Source organism: Quercus suber, unplaced genomic scaffold (assembly GCF_002906115.3).
Source record: "Quercus suber isolate HL8 unplaced genomic scaffold, Cork oak 2.0 scaffold_1093, whole genome shotgun sequence".
NCBI lineage: Eukaryota > Viridiplantae > Streptophyta > Magnoliopsida > Fagales > Fagaceae > Quercus > Quercus suber.
Window position 1 is genome coordinate 51,219 of NW_027070498.1, and position 14,424 is coordinate 65,642.

General features: G+C 39.5%; 1 pseudogene; it reads left to right on the forward strand.

Annotated features, from left to right (window-relative positions):
• Positions 1 to 12,746: 12,746 nt before the first annotated feature.
• On the forward strand, positions 12,747 to 13,552 carry LOC112000218 (glucan endo-1,3-beta-glucosidase-like; annotated as a pseudogene).
• Positions 13,553 to 14,424: the final 872 nt, after the last annotated feature.

Genomic DNA, 14,424 nt, shown 5'->3' on the forward strand with positions numbered 1-14,424 from the left:
CTTATCTTCTACAAACACAAAAGAAGAATATTTCTGTATTTTGGATCTAATTGAATTGTGGAATGAAACATTTTCTATGGGGCGCCCACAATCCCATATTGGATGAAAGAGAGGGAGAGAGTTATTAAGGTTAGACTAAAATAGACTATTGGCTCTTAAAGTTTGAGGTTTTCATTTTGGTCTTTTATGTATGATTTTAGTTTCATATTGGCTTTTTATATTTTAATTTGTTTTCATTTTGACTCCTCATGTATGCTTCAATTTTCTGTTTGGCCAAACATCAAATTAATTTAGTTTTTTATTTGGCCCTTCATGAAAATGAAAATTTTAAAGCATAAAGGACTAAAATGAAAACAATCTCAAACTTTAAAAAAAAAAAAAATTAGAAGAATTAAAAATCAAATACAGACTTTAGTCTTAAGCTTCTTTTTTTTTTTTTTTTTTTAATATGATATAAAGTTACTGAAATACCCTTAACTTCTTCTCATATACAAGGGCGCAAAGGTAAATCTCATATTTTTCTTTCCCCTAGTATTACAAGCCAAAAAAAAAAAAAAGGTAAGGTAATTCTTTTTCCATTGCATCTTTTTAGCTCTTCCCTCTCCCAAGCTACAACCAAATATGGTATAAAAGAATAATTAACCTAATTTTCTAAGATAAGCGGAAAGAAACAAACACTAATTAACTTTACAATTTTTCCAAAGTAGTATCTTCAAAAAGAAAAAAAATTCTCTCCAATAATTAATACACACATTTTCTAATATTCCTTTTATTTTCTCGAAAAGGCTTCTTTTTTTTTTTTTTTTTTTTTTTTTTTTTTTTTCTGAAAACCTTTGGTACGTAATGGAACATTTTAAATTGGAGTAAATTTTTGAAATTTAGGCAACTGTGTTTCACTTAAAGCAAATATTAATTGTTTTTATAATTGTAGTTTGTTACATAATGTGGGGCCCGTGGGCCTGGTAGCCTCGGCCCATCTTGCATTTGGCCCATGGCCCATGATGAGGAGGAATGATCGTCCGAGGATGGCGTATGAAGACCTAAGCTTTTTTGGATCCACGCCGAGGACATCCCTGTCCTCGGCGTACCGAAGGCTAATTCCAGGCGGGGGAGGGGCCAAGAACAGGTTGTCACCTCCACACTAAATGCCCTCACCTAACCCCCTGCCGCATTAATGGGGATGTAAGCCCTAGACAGGGTAACATTGGTCCTTGTGAACACTCAAGTACTGATAAGGCCTTGATGGGACAGACGGTCAGAGGGAAGGCAAGTGAATGGTCAACAGATGGAAAAAGAGATAGGAGGAAAGGACTATATAAGAAAGGCAAGCAAAGCAGTTGAGGGGAGGGAGAAAGAACCTCCTGGACAAGGGCGAGGAGCTACCCTTAGCACTAAGTTGGCTTCATCCCCTTCAATGAGAAAAGGTTCTGGGGTAACGTTGTTAGTCTGTTAGGCCTAATTCTTCATCCCACTCTCTAGAAATGTATTGTTGGGGCCTATCTAAATTGAGTCCCTACAATTGGCGCGTCTGTGGGAAGAATTAGTGCACTAGCGGGTGCAACGACCGATCACTCCTAAGGATCTAGTTTACGGAAGGTTGACAACGATGCGTTGCAAAAAAAAAAAAAAAAAAAAAAAAAAAAAAAAAAAAAAAAAAAAAAGAAACATTGCAAAAAATAGAAGATTCAACAAAAATAGAGGAAACATAATAGTATTTTATTAAATGAAGAGAAAATACAGAGTACAAACAGAGGCTCAGGCAGGCTTGTTTTAAAGTCAATTCTACAAACAGAGGCCCAGGCAGACCTGTTCTAAAACTAGCTAGAGGGAATGGGGCTAAGGCAAGCATGTTTTAATGCTACCAACAACTCCTTGGCCGGTGCGACGGAGCTGGAACAAAGAGAGAAGCTGATGCAAGGGCACCGGGAGGCCTTCCCCATGACGTTCCCTTGATTCTCTCCAGGCCTCGCGAAGGTTGGCCGTCGGAGACGGCAACACTCGGGCACCAGACATGATGTGATCTTGCGCGCCTCCTCCGGCAGGATGAGCCCAGGGAAGAGCGTTAGATACTTCAGGGACTTCCTCCTGGCCACCATGCACGGCACTATCAAGGTGACGCCAAGGCTCTGCCGCGCCGGAAGTCTGGTGGGGACAACGGCCACAACGGCTCTCGAACGGGAGGTAGGGCCTTTTCCCTGTGTGTCCTCACACCCACCCAGGGCCGCCTCATGTCTCCCAACTCTAGTCAAATCCTGGCAAGGTTGTTGAAGGGGCTCGGGGAGCTGAAGGGACGTGTTTCTAGTTGTGATTGGAGAGTTCATGGAGTGTGGAGAGGTGTTTCCCTCCAGAGAGCCTTATATAGAGGATGGAGACTGGTGGGAATTGATCCACACAGAGTTCGAAAAGGGATTATCAACGGTATTAATCCTGACCACATCTCAAGGAGACCGTAGACCGCTAGATTTGTATCAATTCATGAGGACATTAATAAGAGCGCGTCTCGCGCATCGAAACGTCAAGCGGACTCAAACCTATGGGGAAACTAGATACTTACAGAAGAATGGAAGTGTTAGATAGAACCAAGGCATTGCATGGTCCTCGGACTCAAGCCTGTGGGAAAACTAACCACTCAACTATACCTGGGTACTAGACAGAGTCAAGGTATTGCATGGTTCAAAGACTCAAACCTATGGGGAAACTAGATACTTACAGAAGAATGGAAGTGTTAGACAGAACCAAGGCATTGCATGGTCCTCGGACTCAAGCCTGTGGAAAAACTAACCACTCAACTATACCTGGGTACTAGACAGAACCAAGGTATTGCATGGTCCAAGGACTCAAGCCTATGGGGAAACTAGATACTTACAAAAGAATGGAAGTCTTAGACAGAACCAAGGCATTGCATGGTCCTCAGACTCAAGCCTTTGGGAAAACTAACCACTCAACTATACCTGGATACTAGACAGAACCAAGGTATTGCATGGTCCAAAGACTCAAACCTATGGGGAAACTAGATACTTACAGAAGAATGGAAGTGTTAGACAGAACCAATGCATTGCATAGTCCTCGGACTCAAGCCTGTGGGAAAACTAACCACTCAACTATACCTGGGTACTAGACAGAACCAAGGTATTGCATGGTCCAAGGACTCAAACCTATAGGGAAGCTAGATACTTACAGAAGAATGGAAGTGTTAGACAGAACCAAGGCATTGCATGGTCCTCGGACTCAAGCCTGTGGGAAAACTAACCACTCAACTAAACCTGGGTACTAAATAGAACCAAGGTATTGCATGGTCCGAGGACTCAAACCTACGGGAAACTAGATACATGCAGAAGAACCAGGGGGCTAAACTAACTATTTGCGAAAGAACCAAAGCGTTAGCTAGAACCGAATTGTGATCCAGTCCTCGGATTCATGCCTGAAGGATAGCTGATGGTCTCATGAGACTAAGTCCAGAACAGAACCAAGGTATTGGGCAAGATATTAAAGTGCAGCAAGTAAAATGAAGCATCAATAACTAGAAGCAAAGTATTGAATATTCATTTCAAATAGAAAATGTATAGTTTCATTACAATGCCCCCGAGGCAAGAAGTAAAACGAAATGAAAAAGAAAGCAAATAAAAGTGTCCTATGACGTATGCCATTTCCAACTCAGTAGGCCAATTGTTTTGAGGGGGCTTGTCAAAAGGCTTCAACCAACACCTAGGGACCATGTCTCGGAGGGGCTGCTTCAGAGGACCCTTCCACGGTAGGGGAAATCGGAGGGACCATGGGATTGGCTGGGGAGTCAGCAGGAAGCCTCACCATATCTTGGGACACTTCTTGGTCCTCGGTTCCGGCCCCTTCCAATGCTCTATGGGGCTCAGCCTCCTTAAATGGTCTGTTAGCTGAAGATGTGTCCCCAACGGTTCTGTCATGACTTTCACTTGTCGCTGGTAATGCAGACCCCTCCTCGGAAGCAACAGGGACAACCTCGCGAATTGCAGAGGGGTAATATACTCTTTCTGCCCTCTAGAGGTCAGACGAGACATCAACCCCCGCTTGGTTAAGGGCTTCATGCCAGGTTTCATAATAGAAGCGCCTGCACACTACAGGAACTTGAGCTTTAAGGGTGGCTTCAGTCTTAGCCACCCCCTCGGTAAAAGCCTCCTCTTCCGCCTGTTCTACGGAGCGCTCAGCGTCTATTCTCGCAAAAACCGCCTCGTCTTTTGCCCTCACAGCCTCATCCCTGGCATGCTCGACAATGCCCCTCACGCTGACTGCCTCGGCCAACTTTTTCTTCAGGTTGGCATTATCCTCCTTAGCAGTTCGTAGGTGGCCCTCGACATCCTGCAAGCGCCTTGTCTGATACCCGGCATGCTTCGTAGCCGTGGCTAGGTCAAAGGCCGCATTATCCCTAGCCTTTGTCATCTCCTCCAAATTTTCGATCGCCTTTTTTAGATCTGCCTCAGATCTCTTAAAGGTACTTGCAGTTTTCAAGAACTTGTCACGCTCCTGCGCTAAAGCGTTACTCTGGCCGTCGACCTCCTCATCTAGCCTGAAAATGGCCTAGACAGCCAACCAACAAAAGCAAGTGCGCCGTAAAGAGAAGGGAAGGTGCTGAGCAATAAAATTTGAATAGAGTAAACTAGTACCAGGGGACCCACCATGCCTAGATATCTCTTAAGGCTAAGGGCAACCTCTGGCCCGTTCATACTCCCAAGCTCAGCCATGTCGACGGGAAGAAGAAGAGACTTCTCCAGGGCGTCAACTACAAGAGCCCCCTCACCTCTTCAGGATTCCCGGATCATTGCGTCATCCATCAAAGGTTGACCATGGAGCATGGTAGCGGGCAGCCAAGCCTGGGCCTCAGACTGCTGGGCGATCTCCTTTCCTTTACGTTGACCACCGAGCCTCAGTTGTTTGGAAGGCCGGGGGATTCCACCTTCCTCTGGCGGAGAATGGGATTTTCCCCCATCCATTGGGTTCTAGCCCTTAGAAGATCTCTTCCTTTTTAGGCCGGAAGACTCGGACTAAGGGACTGAGATTGGAGGGATTAAAGATGACCTGGTGTGCACAGGCAAAGGCTGGGGCAGAGGTGACGGGGGCTTGGGCTGTGACTCTCTTGGCACACCCTTCTCGGAGTTGCCATCAAGCAAGTCAAGAAGGCTGGTTTAGGGCTATCTCTTTAAACCCATCTCAGCTTCAATACCAACCCTTGGGGGCTGAAGATCGGCTTCGGACAAACGGGGGTCTCCCAAATCACTGGAGGGATCTTCGGACTGATCAGGTAGGTTAAACACACTAAATTCGTCCTCGGACGAGCTCAGTTCAACCACCTCCCCTGCCTTTTCAGGTTTCCCTTCCTTGATCTCTGTTGCTTGACAAGATGAGGAAGAACCCGCCAACGGAATGCCTTCCGGAGTATAAAATCCTTCGGGAAATGCAAAACCGTCCTCCACCACAGTAATTTGCCTAAGCCGAGGATCACGAGCCCTAATAACGTGCTTTGGGACCGGGAACGACTTTTGGGCTAGGTCGCATCCGAGGATCTGGTGGGCGGCTCTAACCTGGTTATCAACCTCGTTCAAAAAGAGTTCCGCCCTAAGAACGGCTTCCAAACCCTCCTTGTTGACTAGGTGAAAATGACGTGCGAAGGCGTGCGGATCTGTAAAAACAGAAACAAAGCTCCTGCGATCAATCAATCAAAACAGATACGCAACAAAAAAAAAAAAAATAATAATAATAATAATACAAGAATCTAGACCGCCCCCTACTTCGAGTACCCTACTTGGCTCTCCCTCTACTGTCAGGCAGTGGAGACCGTCGTGCCATTCCCCCGACACAATGAGGAAATCTTGAGTCAGCCCCTTATTAGAATCGAGAAGGCACTGGATAAGTCGGACCCTATCATCCCTCGTCTTCATATAATACGTTTTACCCCTCAAATGCTGAAGGTTGTAGCACCAGTTTACGTCATGGTGAGTTAATCTCAACCCCATTTTCTCATTCAAGGTGTCTACACACCCTAGTATCCCAAATACATTAACAGCACACTGGGTAGGAGCCAGCCGAAAATGCCTAAGGTATCCGCTCGTCGCTGGCCTCATAGGGATTCTCATCCCTCCCTCTACGAAGGCGACTATGGGGGTCACAACCTTACCCTCGTTTTGCTTAATATGCCACTCCACTTCCTCACAATACCTCAAACTCACATTACTGGGTATCCCATAATCGGCAATGAATTTCTTCATCATCTCGTCGGACTCAACCAGCTTCTTAAACTTACCCATTCCTAGCAACGACCAAAGGATCCGAAAGAAGGAAAGAAAGAGTAGGATCAAAGAAAATTTTGTGCTACTGAGAGGAGAAGACTTACAGAAATGTAGAGATCCTCCTCGGGCAATGTGGAAGTAGAATCAGATTCAAGGTATGCGCACCAAAGTTCGTGAGCGCACAAATAAGGAAGCCCAGCGGTTCAAACAAGTATTTATATCCCCAATTTAAGTTCACCAAGCGTAGCCTCTCGCCCATAAAAGCAGGAAGTCCCCATCGAACAATTACCATCACACCGTTGGAAGTGGAGAACGCGAAGCTGCCAAAATTTAATGCGGGTGCACACTGAGTCTCGAAACGCCAAAACGTACATTGGGCGGGCGAAAAGTCACCAGCCCCGACGTGGGCCGAGGTGGGGTGAATCGTCCAGAGGGCCCGTGGATATCAAAACCCTCCTCCCCGTCCGAGTGAACGAGCAGCAGGATTTTGAGGGGCTATTGTGGGGCCCGTGGGCCTGGTAGCCTCGGCCCATCTTGCATTTGGCCCATGGCCCATGATGAGGAGGAATGATCGTCCGAGGATGGCGTATGAAGACCTAAGCTTTTTTGGATCCACGCCGAGGACATCCCTGTCCTCGGCGTACCGAAGCTAATTCCAGGCGAGGGAGCGGGCCAAGAACAGGTTGTCACCTCCACACTAAATGCCCTCACCTAACCCCCCTGGCCGCATTAATGGGGATGTAAGCCCTAGACAGGGTAACATTAGTCCTTGTGAACCACTCGAGTACTGATAAGGCCTATGATGGGACAGACAGTCAGAGGGAAGGCAAGTGAATGGTCAACAGATGGAAAAAAGAGATAGGAGGAAAAGGACTATATAAGAAAGGCAAGCAAAGCAGTTGAGGGGAGGGAGAAAGAACCTCCTTGGACAAGGGCCGAGGAGCTACCCTTAGCACTAAGTTGGCTTCATCCCCCTTCAATGAGAAAAGGTTCTGGGGGTAACGTTGTTAGTCTGTTAGGACCTAATTCTTCATCCCACTCTCTAGAAATGTATTGTTAGGGCCTATCTAAATTGAGTCCCTACACATAATATAAAAAAATATTATAATAATAAAAGAATGAGAGGGCATCGGTTTGGTACAACCATATTGTGTATGACACAATTTTTATTTTTATTTTTATAAAATATATGACATGATATAATTTGGAGATGAGGTTATATAATATGTATTTTTATTGTAAATTTTTTTAGTGAAAATAACTAAATGACTTATTACATAAATCTACAATTCTCATGTAGTAACTTATATGTAACATGGAATATTTTTTTTTTTGCAGTTTAGATAGGTTTTAGTCACAATTTATTATGTTAATTTTTTTTAATAGAAATTATGTCAATTTTCGTTAATAGTGATTCATTGATGGTGTAAATTGAAATACTTTCAAATTTTTCATGGTTTTCTTTAAAATTTATATGTATAGTTGATTTCTGACTTTCCATTAGTTCAATTAGTGAAATTTTTTATTCTCAAATAAGGGATTTAGGTGTAAATATCGCTTACATCAAAAATCAATTAATATCTTGGTTTAATAGTAAACCTTATAACCTAAAATATTCAAATCCCATCACGTTTAAAAATAAAAAATAAATAAAACAAAATAAAACAAACAAAAACGATTCCATTACAAAATGTAGTTGGGTTTGCTTGTTCTGATGGAAATGGTATATCATGCATCATATGCATGTTTCATACCTCTCACATGGAGGTGGACCTCACACATTTGGGGTCTACGTCCTTGTAAAAGGAAGGAAACATGCATCTAATGTATGGTGTATTTTCTTGTTTTGATAATCAAGACCACAGTAAATCTACAACTAAATTGATATGCAACACTACAACCCGCCTTCACCCCACAAATGAGTCTTTGACTATTTTCTCAGAGTTTCAGTCCTTCCTCAATTCACTTTTTGCATTCCATATTTTATCAGTTTTTCTTTTTCATCTTTCTTTGTCTGATTTCCCTTCTTTTTTTCTTCTATTTTTTTGGGTAAAACTCTTTTTCTTCTCACTTTAAGTTGTTTAAACTAGTTTCTAGACTATTGTAGTGCCTTTAAATCCTTACTTCAATTCCAAGAAGGGTACTGTCCATGTGTAAGGTTGAAAACCCTACAATTAGCAATGTTAATTAATATCAGTAACTCCACTTCTCTCTCCACCCCCTAATTTTTTACTAATTTCTTAATGGAACTACTTTTTTTCTCCACTCCCAAGTACGGATTCTTCTTCTTATATTCCCTCTTTTAAAAGAAAAAAATTGATAGATATTTTATATAACGTATAATATACTAAACTAGTATTAGTTTGATAAAAATATATAATATATCACATAAATAAAATAATAGAAGACCTTATTGTGATTGAGTAATGACTAGGTAGAAATTTTTTTTTTAATATTTCAAACTAATAAAACTGATGAAACCAACTGCAAAAAACCGCATCGATGTAGGTTAGAAAACCGACCCTTGATGATGTGCGTCAGTTTCAGTTATGGGAAAACCAATCTCTATCAGTTCAATACTAAATTTGAGAAAAAACAACACCGACCAAACCACGCACACCTCTAGATCAAGTCAATCTTGTCAGTTGACCTACTAGAATTATTTTGAGGGTTGACCTAATTTTAATGGTTATATTCCTGCAAAAACATAAGACCACTTACCTCAACTTCTATTGGTGGGCTCACCACCGCACACCCTTGGTGATATGATCACTCCACAAGTATAAGTGCTTGTGGGATGGGGGGACAAGGGCCGGGGTTCAAGTCTTCAGGAGGGAACTTCACACACATATACACTTAGATTAGGTTAGAGTAGAATTTTATCTTGTATCAAATATATATATATATATATAGGTGGGCTCACAAAATGTATTAATTAAAAAAAATACAATACTCAACTAGACAGCTATATGGAAATATTGAATGTACCCTTCTAAAATCTTTTTTTTTTTTTTTTTAAGTAATTGGGTTGGTTTCAATTTTTTTTTTCCTAGAAAACGGTGTAATGCTTCCCTAAAATGTCAAAATTTAACAATGTTTCTCATTAGCTATCAGTAATAAAACTCTAATTTATATCCTTAGCATTCCTGCAATATTAACAGGAATAAATTTCAAAAAAATTCAAAAAATATGCTTGATAGAAATTTAAACTTTTTTAATTGCATGGATAAAATGTTTATACACCAATGGTCATGAGAGGATATTATTTATTTATAATTTTAACAGGAACATCACAACTACATCATAGTTTTATTTTTATTTTTTTAAGGTACGATAGATTTTTCACCAACAATATTCACTTCATAATGATTATTATTATTTATCATCAAGTTAAGAGTCTCCTTCTCAAAAAAAAAAAAAAAAAAGGTTAAGATACTAGTCAATTTATAGTGTGCATGAGGTTTAAACTCCAGACTTTACTAACACCAATTGTGAAAATATATATATATATATATAACAAAGTCACCCAGTTATGGTGATTCTAGCAAGTCGTCTAGCATTATACTAAAAGATTATTTATTACATACTCGATCCCAATAATTGAGATTAAGGTTTCATCGAATTTACAACACTCAATTTACTGAATTTAGTAGAATCGTTGATTTTTATTATTTATACATATATGTCTATCGATTTTTGTTTTTGTTCAGGGGTGGCAGCACGTGAAGGTCAAGCTGGTCACAGGACCACCCTGGCCTGAAAAAAAAATTATATATAATAATTTAAAATTTTATGTTTGTCTACCCTTCAAAAAATTTGGAAACACCCTCAATTTTTTTTATACCAAAAAAATTAAACTTTGTTCCATAATTTGTTCTACATACAATATATTGGGCTCTTAAGCAAAAAAGAAAAAGCCAAAAAAAAAAAATTTGAACTAAAATCTGAAAAAAAAAAAAAAAAATTATAACATATCAAGCTCAAATGCCTAATAGATCCTAGGAGAAAAGCCCAAGATCAATCTCACTCACTACTCAGTCGGAATTTTAAATAAACAAAAATAATAATAATTAAATTTTTATAAACTAAATACCCAATACGCCACAACAACAAAAAAAAAAATACCCAATACATCGCACTCAGAACATCTCCAGCAAATTCATCAAATTTTATATTACTGTTTGGAGAATGAACAATGACTTTTATCTTTTATCTACCAATTTTTTCAAATACACTTTCCAACAGATTTTCTATCTCATTCTCTATCTCATTTAAATATTATTTATTCATTCATTATTTATTCTTTTTTTTACAACTACACATCTTCTAACATTTTTTATTCAACACTTGATTATTATAATATAAAAACATTTAAAAAATAAACAGTAGCCCATCAAATTTGATAAGCTACTGTTCATGAGTCAAAAAAAATTTAGAGTTTAGAGAATATATTGGAGACCATTTTTTTGCTCATTCGAGAATATTTTGCCGAGATGCTCTCAAGAAAATTGAGATCCTAAATACCCAATACCCAATAAAGCAAAATTGAGATCAGGGAAAAAAAAAACCTCATCCTCAGCCCAGCGTCCCAAGCTCCCAGCGAGTAGCACCTCCGCAGCTCCACCTCAAACTCAGCAACAGCAACAAAGGAACTTGGCAAACCTCGCCCCTGGTCCCAAAGCACATCGGTGATGGCGAGATTGAATTGGAGATTGCATTGGCCTCGAGTAACAACAAAAGAGCAGCTCAGCCCGCCCCTAGTCCAAGAGCACATCGGCTGATCGGCGACGACGAGATCGGATCAGACTTCAAAGATTACCTTGGCCTCGAGTCCTTGACGTGCTGCTGCCACCCCAGCCCCTCAAGGTAGTTTAGTTTCTCTCTTTTTCCCTATCTCATCTCTGCTGTGCTCTGAGAGTGAGAGCGGAGCTCTCTCTCTCTATTTCACTTTCAACTAAAAAAATGAGATTCTCTGTCTTTGGAATTGAATAGCTTTACCTAATGTCTAATTGCCTTTATTTGACATTTTGTCTTTATCGGTTTGTGAGTTTGTTTTTTTGTGTATTGTGAAGATTGTGTATTGTGGATGTTTTATATTCTTTAATGTTTTGTGTAATGTTGATTGGCTCTTGTCTATTGAGTGGGGAGTGGATGGGGGCCATGGGTCCGTGGGGTTGGATATTTGGATTGGGGAAGTGGACAGGCAGAGGTAGTGAAGGCATTAAAAAACTGAATAAGACATTATAAAAGACAAACAAATTAAATTATGTTAGGCAGTGATTTAATAGCTGGGTGGATAATGTACAGTGGGGTGTGTGCTAGACTGCTAGTAGTCGGTAAAGAAAAATAATGAAACAACCAGATTGTGTAATTTATACTTCTTAAGGAACACCATAAGAAAAATTCCTAGAGCCGCCCTATAAAAAATAGGTATGTTTATTGGCCTTTATTTATTTGTTTTTTTATCAATGTATATACACATTTATCATCGTTTCATGCAGCTAAATTCAGGAGTATGCATAGGAGCATATTTGGTTGGGTTTAGGGTATTTTTAACCTAAAACGGTCTCTCTAACCCCACCCAATTCAACCTATACGGATTGGATTGGGTTGAATCGCCAAGTTGACACTATTATGTCAAGCTTAATATATCAACAAACAAATCTTAGTCCCAAAGTTTTAGATTCGTTATGAATCCTCAACATATTAATTAAGGTCAGTCACATGTATTTTTTTTTTTTTTTTTTTTTTTTTGCCATTTCATTCTATCCAAATAATACACTTTGTTACTTCTTTAATTGAATTGTCATTTTTAAAGGAAGATTCTTATATTTAGTAGATCTTTTCATGCATTTCCACTTATCTATCAAACATTTTCATTTCAGCTTTTAGATATATATAGATGCACAATTATCCAAATCCACATACCCAACATATATTATATTTTGCCAATTCGAGTAATTAATACTACTAGCTCAAACTATTTTACTACATTTTTACAAACTGTTGATATAGCCAACTTCTTACCGGTTCTCATTTAGACTTATCACTAACTTTTTTTTTTCACTTTTTCATTTACCAATAATCACTTGCCACGCTAACAATATGTAAAAAAATTTGTAATTAAGTTTGTATCTCTAGCATTTTCCATATATTAATTAGGTAAAGATTATTTTGAATTTGAGTTGGTGAGAATAAGAAACTGCAATAAGTTCTTTATTAACTTGCAAAATTTGGGCACCTAACCTTACTATTTAATTTTAAGCATTTCAAACTTGATTAGATTTTGACCAAAATTCTAGCAGTGTAAATTATATGAATTTTATCTTATCTTTGAAAACTAAAAAAAATGAATTTTGTCTTCTTTGTAGAAAACTAAAAATCTTGGTTCAATTTGATGCAGGTGCACAACCTATAGGTGTTTGCTATGGACAGATGGGAGACAGGTGCACAACCTAAATATTTTTCGAACAAATGGCATTGTAAAAAATGCAAATTTATGGTCCAAATCCAGCAATCTTGGAGGCCCTTAGAGGATCCAACATAGAACTGATCTTGGATGTCACTAATGAAAAACTTCAAGCCCTTTCTGATGCTGCAACTGCAAATGATTGGGTCCAGCAAAATATACTGAACTACCCAGATGTCACATTTAGGTACATTGCTGTTGGGAATGAAATAAAGCCTGATGATGGAAGGGCCCAATATGTTGTACCAGCCATGCAGAACATTCAAATTGCAAATGTCGCAGCCAATTTACAAGACCAGATATGTCACTGTTGGGCAATTCATACCCTCCATCAGCAGGCTCATTTAGTGACAGTGCAAGTTCATACATGGCCTCAGTCATTAGACTCATTACCCTCCTAGCAAACAATGGGGCACCGCTTCTTGCCAATGTGTACCCATACTTTAGCTACATTGGTAACTCACAGAGCATCAGTTTAGACTACGCCTTATTAAGATCACCGGGGGTTGTGGTACAAGATGGTGAGTATGGATACCAAAATCTCTTTGATGCAATCTTGGATGCTCTCTATTCTGCCCTTGAGAAATCAGGTGGTTCCAATGTGAAGGTTGTTGTACCAGAGAGTCGTTGGCCATCTGAGGGTCATGCTGCTGCAACAGTTGATAATGCTGCCACGTACTACCAGAATTTGATCAATCATGTGAACAATGGGACTCCAAAGAGGCCTGGACAAGCTATACAAACTTATTTGTTTGCTATGTTTGATGAAAACAAAAAAGGCCCCGAAGAAACTGAGCGACATTTTGGTCTCTTCAAAAAAAAATGAATTGAGCTAAACTTTAAAAATAAAATAAAAATAAAAAACCTATAAAAATGATCAATTTAAGGCCCAATTAGTCTAAAATAGACTGAAGGAGAGGTTGTAGGTATTTTACCATTTTTAATGAAGTGGCTATTAAAAAAAACCATATACACACATTTGATGAAACAAGCCAAGAAAAGATGAAGCAAGCAAAACACATCCCTACCCTAACACCTTTTCAATGAGGAAAAACCCGCACGCAGCAAAGTGAGTCAAGCGAAACCAAAATTTTAGTTACTCCTAATTAACTTACAGCCAGATTCTTCCTCTCCTCCAATTTCCTCTCTTCTTCCATGTGTAGCGCCAACTGCAACCACATCTTGATCTAAAATTTCTACAGCTCACATTCTCATTATACAAATTAGTCAGGCACATAGAGTGGCTGATCCTGATCATGCTTATCTTTGCTGGCTTATTTAGTAGGTTTGGTTAACAGGTCAGACTGCCAAGTTTATTTTACTTTCAAAAGATCTTTATTTATGGACCGTAAGAATATATTGCCATAACTCTCATCATGTACATTAATTTCCATGGAGTGATTTGACGGGGTCATTTTGTACTGCATGGTATTGGACATTGTCCAAACTTTAAAATCCAAGGCATGCACTAGACTATATATATAAAAGAAGGGTAGGTTATAGATGATAATTGTAGAGATATCTGTTTTAAACATTAGAGTTGGTTTTCATTTCCATTCCTCATGGCTCCAATATTATCCTCCTTATTGGTTTCTTGATATCTGACCTAGAATTAACAGGTATAATATATATAGCCTCTCTCCTGTGTATTTACATATTGCATGCATATGCTGGTCTAACCTTTTGCTGTTGAGTTTT